General features: G+C 43.7%; 1 protein-coding gene across 2 annotated transcripts in view; it reads right to left on the bottom strand.

Moving 5' to 3' along the window:
* Positions 1-5,491, bottom strand: part of RMDN2 (regulator of microtubule dynamics 2) — a 76,964-nt gene extending 71,473 nt beyond the window's left edge. Inside the window, exon 1 of one of the 2 annotated variants that reach the window (XM_078444789.2) lies at positions 5,364-5,491. The gene's annotated coding sequence lies outside the window, so the exon portion shown is untranslated. Of the gene's footprint in view, positions 1-3,246; positions 3,667-5,363 lie in introns of those variants that run through there. The other variant, XM_078444788.2, reaches the window with a different exon arrangement.
* Between the last annotated feature and the right edge of the window lie 2,089 nt (positions 5,492-7,580).

Raw genomic sequence — 7,580 nt, 5'->3', positions numbered from 1 at the left:
TGTGACAGTGGGAGCTTATGAAAGTCCTTTGTGGTGGCTTCATTGTTCTAAGTGAAATAGGAAACAAAATAAACAGCCGAGAGTGAAAACAGGGGAAGGCACATTGGAAACATATGAATTCCTATGGTCTATATCCCATGATCTCACATACTTAAGCAATGTATTGTTTTGGGGTTTTTTTAATTTCTTTATTTTTTTTTAACGTTTATTTATCTTTGAGAGAGAGAGAGACAGAGCATGAGAGGGGTAGGGGCAGAGAGAGAGGGAGACACAATCTGAAGCAGGCTCCAGGCTCCGAGCTGTCAGCACAGAGCCCGACCTGAGGCTCAAACTCACAAGCTGTGAGATGGTGACCTGAGCCGAAGTCGGATGCTCAACGGACTGAGCCACCGGGGTGGCCCAAGGCATTGTTTCTTACACTCTAAATGACCAACTAAATGTGGTGTTTCAAATGATGCTCTATGGGAGAGCGAATAAGAATATTTCCAAGAAGTCTGCCTAAAAGAATGTCTCTTTAGATTCCTAAATAATACATTAGATGATACACATGAACACATGGAGTATCCTATCTGGATGTTCTATTTCATTACAGGTCTAAGTGTAAAAGAGAAGGAGTAATGATTTTAAAATAATTTTCTATGGGGCACCTAGAAGGCTCAGTTGGTTGAGCATCCGACTTCGGCTCAGGTCACGATCTTGCTTTTGTAGGTTCAAGCCCCGCATTGGGTTCTGTGCTCACGGCTCAGAGCCTGGAGCCTGCTTTGGATTCTGTGTCTCCCTCTCTCTCTGCCCCTCCCCTGCTCACACTCTGTCCCTCTGTGTCTCTTAAAAAAATAAAACGTTAAAAAAATTTTAAATAATAACTTTCCAGAAATTACCTCAGATGTTGGTGAATATTATACCCAAGGGAATTAAGAATCCCTTCTCTTAAAGCCAAGGATTCCAGTAGAAAGCCCGTATGCTTAATCTGGCCTGCCTGACCTCAGCGTAGTTTGCCTAGAATTGATTTTTTTAAGCAAAAAGCATTTTTACCTAGTTGCTAGAAACTGAACGGTAAGTCTAACCATTTGCCCACACCTACCCCATCCAGGAGACATGCCAGCAATAGATTGGGATCAATTGTAACTTCAGCTGAAGTTGTAGGTAATTATTCTTAGCCGTACTCTTTTATTTCCACAAAATAATGTATCACCAAACTAAATTATTTTGAAAGACTATTGCAAAAAGGCAACAGATACAAGAAAAGGTCCTACATGCTCATGGCTTCCATTTGCATCGTTCTCTAATGACCATGCGTAGAGCTTGGACATCTTGGCTTTTTGTCAATAAAAAGATTAATGCAGAATGTTCATATGCTGATCTTGAAGTCTATTAAAAGAAATCTTCCTATTCCGATTGTTTCTTGGCTCATTCCTGCCCGGCCTTCCTTGACTTTTACGTGAAAAAACGTAGCCTACTTTGAAAATTTTTTTCATTTAATAAGTAAATAAACGGAAGTCAAAATCTACCCAGGAAGGCGATCTTTTCCCTGAGATTGTACCAGTTTAAGGAGATGGCAAAGAGTATCAATTTTGTTTGAGCTTTTCTTTAGGGATTACACCAATTCCAAATTACCTCTTTGAGGCAGGTCCTACTATTACCTCTATTTTGCAGATGAGCAAACTGAGGCATACAGCTGTCAAGTCATTTACCCGGGGCCCATCCAACTAGGACAGGAAAACTGTCACCCGGGGAATTCCTGGATGTACTGGGGCATGAGGAAGATTCCGAAAGCATCAGTAAGGACATGAAGGAGAATGCTGGCTGGGCAGAGATGTTCAGAGTGGAAATATGACTTCAGAACTATTAAAATCAACTGGGGGGAGGGGAAACTAGAATCAATGGAGCAGGTATTGCTTTTAAATAACCACAATTAGAGCCTAACAGCGCACGATATGTTGGAGTTTTTTAACAGCATAAAATAAATGTGCTTCCAAGCCACGAATTTGAAAAATGCCACACGTTAAAAACAGTAACTAGCAAAGTAATAAATCAGAATACTTGCTTGCCTGCAGTATAATTTCAAAGGTTATGTTATTTACGCAACTTTTATGTTTAATTATCAAATTAGCACACACTCACACTTTAGTATAAAAACACATTGAAAAAAAATCTATTGACTAGATAATCAAATGCTTATCATTATTCCTGTTACGAATTTCGATTTGTAAGGTGCTAGTAATAATGGTGGAAAATGATAGGCATTATTTTAATAAAAATTATGGGCATCTAAAATTAATGGGCAATACATAATTATCTGCAGATGAGAACCAAGAATCTTACTGAAGTAATAAATCATCAAAATGTTAACACTAAAGAAATTTTAGACATGTAAAATTTTTAGATATGTAAATTATGCTTTACCCAGTTACTTAGAATGTTTTCAGCAATATCCAGCACATATCTTCGTTTAACTCATCAGCGGAATCTCAGGGGGAAGTACATAAAATATGTTAATTCTGGTACATGAGATGTATGAAAAATTTTGCAAGGATACAGGAACATCATGGGTTACACGCAGGCCTGAGGTTTATTTCCCAAGGGATTGTCTCCGAGACCTTGACTTGGCAATCAGATTCCCCACAGCGACCTGGATAACCTGATACTTTCTAAATGAATTCTAATACTCCTATTTTATCTAGGTTTTCACTGTTTTTCCTGTAATTTCTTTTAAATTTAGGGGTCGCTGACGTTTGGCTTATTTGCAAATGTTTGTGGCACTGAAAATCTGGCCTTCTTTTCGTGTAAAACAAAGAATTGGGAGTCTCAGCAAAACACAACACAACACAAATGTTTGCCAGAGGCTGAAAGGTCAGACCCAGGGGCGAAGGCTAAAGGCAACCCAGAGTCTCCGGCTGAAACTCCCCGGGTCTGCAGGGACCCGCCGGGGCCGCGGCAGCACACCGCCAGCTTTCCGCGCACCCACGACGGGCGGCCTGCGTGGAAACACCGGCGAGCTCCAGGGCTGAAGCTTCCAAACGCCGGCTCGGCGGGGCCGCGCCGGGAGGAAGCCGCCCCAAGCCTAGTCTGACGCACCGCGGCGCCGGCCAGCGGGAGGACGCCTCGCAGGGAACCGGTGGCGCGGAGCACTCGCGCAGTACCCGGAAGTGCCGCGGCCGACGCCGGAAGTGCCGCCTCAGCCCTCCGCACCCCGGCCGCGTCCGGCCCCCGCCCGCCGAGCCGCCCGCTGCCCACCTCGGCACGCACCTGAGTTCGCCGGACGGGCCTCTCCGCCGTCGGAGAACCGGGGCCGGGGACCTGCGGCCGAGCGGACGGGAGCGGAGAGGAGCGGCGGGCGAACAGCAGTTCAGAGCCCGCGGGTCCCCTAGTCCGGCCCCGCGGCCGCCGCGTCCTGACCCAGATAGCGGAGGCGCCGGGGGAGGAGCCCGCGGCCGCTAGCCCTACGGCTCCCGCCTCTTCCCGCGGGGGGTTTGACTTAGCCGGGCGGGCGCCGAGAGCACCTTTCCCAGAAGGAGAGTGCGCTCCCCGGGCGCCTTGGCTCGCACCGCACATTGTTGCCGGGATGTCGCCTCCCCTCCAGGCCCGTCTCCCCCGGGGCCACCTGCCCTGGCTCCGGGCCACCCGCGCCTGGCTCAGCGCGTTCCATCCCATCTCTGCAGCTCCCCGAACCCGCTGGCCCCCGCTGGCCCCCTTCCGGCGCCGCCCCCTTCCCCATACCCTTCTTAGTTCCCCCTACGGGACACAACCTTGAACTTTGATCTGCAATACAGGGTAGCTCAGACGTCTTACACTACTTAGTAATCGTGTCCGCAACCACGTTTTCCTGACTTTAGCTCACGTTCCATTTTAATGGAGAAAATCCCCATCCTCTTCGTACCCCCACCATCCTGAGTTGCCTTTATGTGAAAACCACTGTCTTCTCAGATGCCTAACATTCGAGATTTTACCCAGTTTCACGTTCTGTGGTTTGTATAATGAAAACAAACTGCCAAATAAAAACTACACGTTCAAAGAGCCGCGGTGGAGGATAACTGAAGCTCCAAGTTTCCCAAGTCAGACCTGGAAACTGGAGGCAGAGCCAACAGCCACAGCAAAAATACTGGTGATCACGTGTTACACTTACTTCCTGCTTCCTTCATCATACGAATTATCTTATTCCATTTTCCCAGCAATGCAGTGAGATAAACAACATTGCAGGCGAGGTAACCAAGGCTTGGAGAGGTGAAGACACTTGGCCCCGGCCACACAGTCACTTTTAGAGGCAATAATCAGGGGCCCTTGGGTGGCTCAGTCCGTTAAGTGCCCGACTTCAGCTCGGGTCGTGGTCTCATGGTTCCAGAGTTGGAGCCCTGCATCAGGCTCTGTGCTGTCAGCATGGAGCCTGCTTGGATTCTGTCTCTTTCCCTCTCTCTGCCCCTTGCCTACTCTCTCTCTCTCTCTCTCTCTCTGTCTCTCTCTCTGTCTCTAAATAAATAAATAAACTTTAGCAGCAATAATCAAACCTAGCTTTGTCTGAGAGCCTTTCCTCTTGACCACACCCTGTGAGCCCAGCTGGACTGCAGGCCTCCATGCCTGATGGACCACTTGACCAAGGAGGCTCAACAAAACAGCTTTCCTAAGCACATTACACCAGTTCTTACCTGATACTGTCCTGTCAGAATCTCCCACCCCAGTTATTTGGGATTCAACCCTCACTGCCTCTTACAAGAGGGACTGAATCTCCAGATCAGAGGACTTTATCCTATGGGGAGCTTCTCTCTAGGGGTTTACCATTATCTCTAAGCCACAGGATGCATACAGAATTATGGTGGGTCTATCGTGTTCAGGTTAGGCTAGGAATAGACTTGGGGAAAAGAGGAAAAATAATACTGTGTCTAATGCAAGCAGGGTGTTTTGGGGGCATTTTTCCTTTTGGGGGACCCCTGACACAAGAAACACAAGAAAGTTATTCCCCCCAAGTGATGAGATTCCTATGACTAAATTGGACCTTCCAAGGGAAAAATGCTTTTTTTTGAAAAAGGCATAAGAATAATTTTATTAACTGTTTCCACAAGCCTAAGTAATTAGTGTCATAAACTACGTATTCATCACTTAAATACAATAAAATAGTTGACCCAATATTCCTGTGCTGAATAAATCTTAACAGGTATTTTAGAAAAGTATGTATGAAAGAAAAATTAGCAACAATATTTATGTAATACTAGTTAGCAATTCAATGTTGAAACAATTTATTAAATATGGTTACCTCATTGAAATATGGAGTTCATTTTAAAAACTTTCTGTCTGGCTAAAAAAAATAAGTTTTTGTTCAGTGAAGAAAGTCATCTGCAGAAAGGCATATACTTTGCCTGATTGATACTAACCTTGTTCGACGATGATCAGTTTTTCCGGCACACTTGAAGAGAGGAATGAAATTTCTTCAGAAATTGCAGAAGGCTTTTTAAGTCACATTCTTACACTGAATTTTTTTTTTTTTTTTTTTTTTTTTTTTTGTCGGCCTGTTCAAAGTTCAAAGCACAGCCTTGGATCCACTTGAAAATGGAACTCAACGTATTCAGAGTACAGAGTAATTTTGCCCCTCCCCTCTGCCTTTTTTCTTCATCTTGAGAGAAAATGTTCAGGGACATTTTCTGATTTATATGTCAACTTCACAGGGCAAGGTCAGTTTCTTTGTGGCAGATTCAAAACAAAGTCAAATGTTCATCAGTTAGGCAAAACACTGTTGCAATACATGTATGTACAAAGTAGTTAAAATAACTGGATAGTTTTAATTATACATAAGGAGAACAAAAGATTTCATTTTGAACCTGGGTGATAGGCAAATTTTGCAGGAGGTTCTGCTGGGGAAAATTTAGGTTAGCAGTTTCCCAGACCTACTCTCCTCAGACTATACAAACAGAAGTCATTTTCTCCTTAGACGCAGATCTCTTTCAAAAAATTATTCAGTGGACACAGCCTCTTGGTATGCAAATAAATCTGTAGGAAGAATTCATTCTATGCCACAAGAGAGACTCATTAATTAACCAACCATTGTTAAAACTTTTTCCATTTTATAAAGATTGTAGTCCCATCATTATAATTAAGACGAGTAGACTCTCACTCAGAAAAGTGAATCTAAAAACAGATGAAGATTGGAATTCATTCCCGTAATGATTTTAGAAGAAAACTTGCTTCATAAAGCAGGTGACTAACCCATAGGCATTATGATCCAAAATAATTGTGGTTTGTTTGGAACTTAGAACATACCTTACAAGAATCATGCCATAATTGTGCTTTGTTTTCTAAGTAACCCCATAAAATCCTTTGTAATCTACACAATAACATACTATATGATTTCAGTTGAATTCTCACTCAGAACTGCTGATGTCAGGCTATCACCAATCTGTAGCTATGGCCTTCACTGTTTCCACTTAGGAAAAAAAAAGAAAAAAGGGGACTTGTCCCGGCCAGCTGCAGCAGCTAATAACTGTCCGATGAAAAGAGAGAACCCATATCGTAACTATTGCATCTGCTTACCTGCTAATGAAAAAAAAAAAAAAAAAAATTCTTCCTACCTGCAACCACAGGATCTGCTGAGTTTTCTAGCAAGAAAAGAACTATCCATTCAGCCACAGGGTAGTCACTCATGGTACAGGAAGTATAACTCAAGGGGTGTCTGTATTTAATAAATGAAAGACTCTTAAACTAATTTTAATCATTGAGATATTCACATAGAAAAATGCAATGCAACTTTCCAGAGTGACAGTAGTTTAAAAAAGTATATTTAATTGTGAGAACCCAACTTTCGACATAAAGGCACTTCTATCATTATGGTTTGCTAAATACTTGTGATTGTGAAGGCACGACCAAAAGTAAGTAGTAGTGTTTTCTCCTCCTTTTAAGGGGTAAAAGCTGTAAAGATCTTTCAACAAGATGATATAATTGCCAGGGTGCCTGGGTGGCTCAGTCGGTTGAGCGTCTGACTTCGGTTCAGGTCATGATCTCACAGCTCGTGAGTTCGAGCCTGGCGTCAGGCTCTGTGCTGACAGCTCAGAGCCTGGGGCCTGCTTCGCATTCTGTGCCTCCCTCTCTCTCTGCCCCAACCCACTCGCATTCTGTGTCTGTCTCTCTCAAAAATAAGTAAACATTAAAAAAAAAAAAAGATGATGTAATTGCCACTCTGGCTCAGGTTAGAGCTTCAACAGCATCAAATATCTAAAGGAAAAATGAAAATTTCAGTTGATCCAAATATTTTTAAATACTTTGCTACCACCAACTATCCTTCTGCAAAAAGCTTCTTAACCCTGCTTTGCCTTTGGTGTTTATACCTTATCTCACACGGGGAACTACCAAAAGCTGTGAGAGAAAACTTTCCATTCACAGACTTCGCTTCTTGATCCCCCAACCATTTACCAGCCCAATACAGGAAACCACTAACACTACTCTCACTAAGGCGACAGAGTCTCCTGATTTCCCAAATTAGTGGCTTTTGATCTCTTTGGAACAGGGTTTTTCAACCTCAGTCCTACCGACTTTGGGGACTAGAGAATTGTTCGTTGTAGGGAGAATTCCCTGTCGTGGGATGTTTAACAGCATCCGTG

Source organism: Panthera onca, chromosome A3, assembly GCF_046562875.1.
Source record: "Panthera onca isolate mPanOnc1 chromosome A3, mPanOnc1 haplotype 2, whole genome shotgun sequence".
In the NCBI taxonomy this organism is placed as follows: domain Eukaryota; kingdom Metazoa; phylum Chordata; class Mammalia; order Carnivora; family Felidae; genus Panthera; species Panthera onca.
This window is presented reverse-complemented; position numbering and strand designations above follow the sequence as displayed.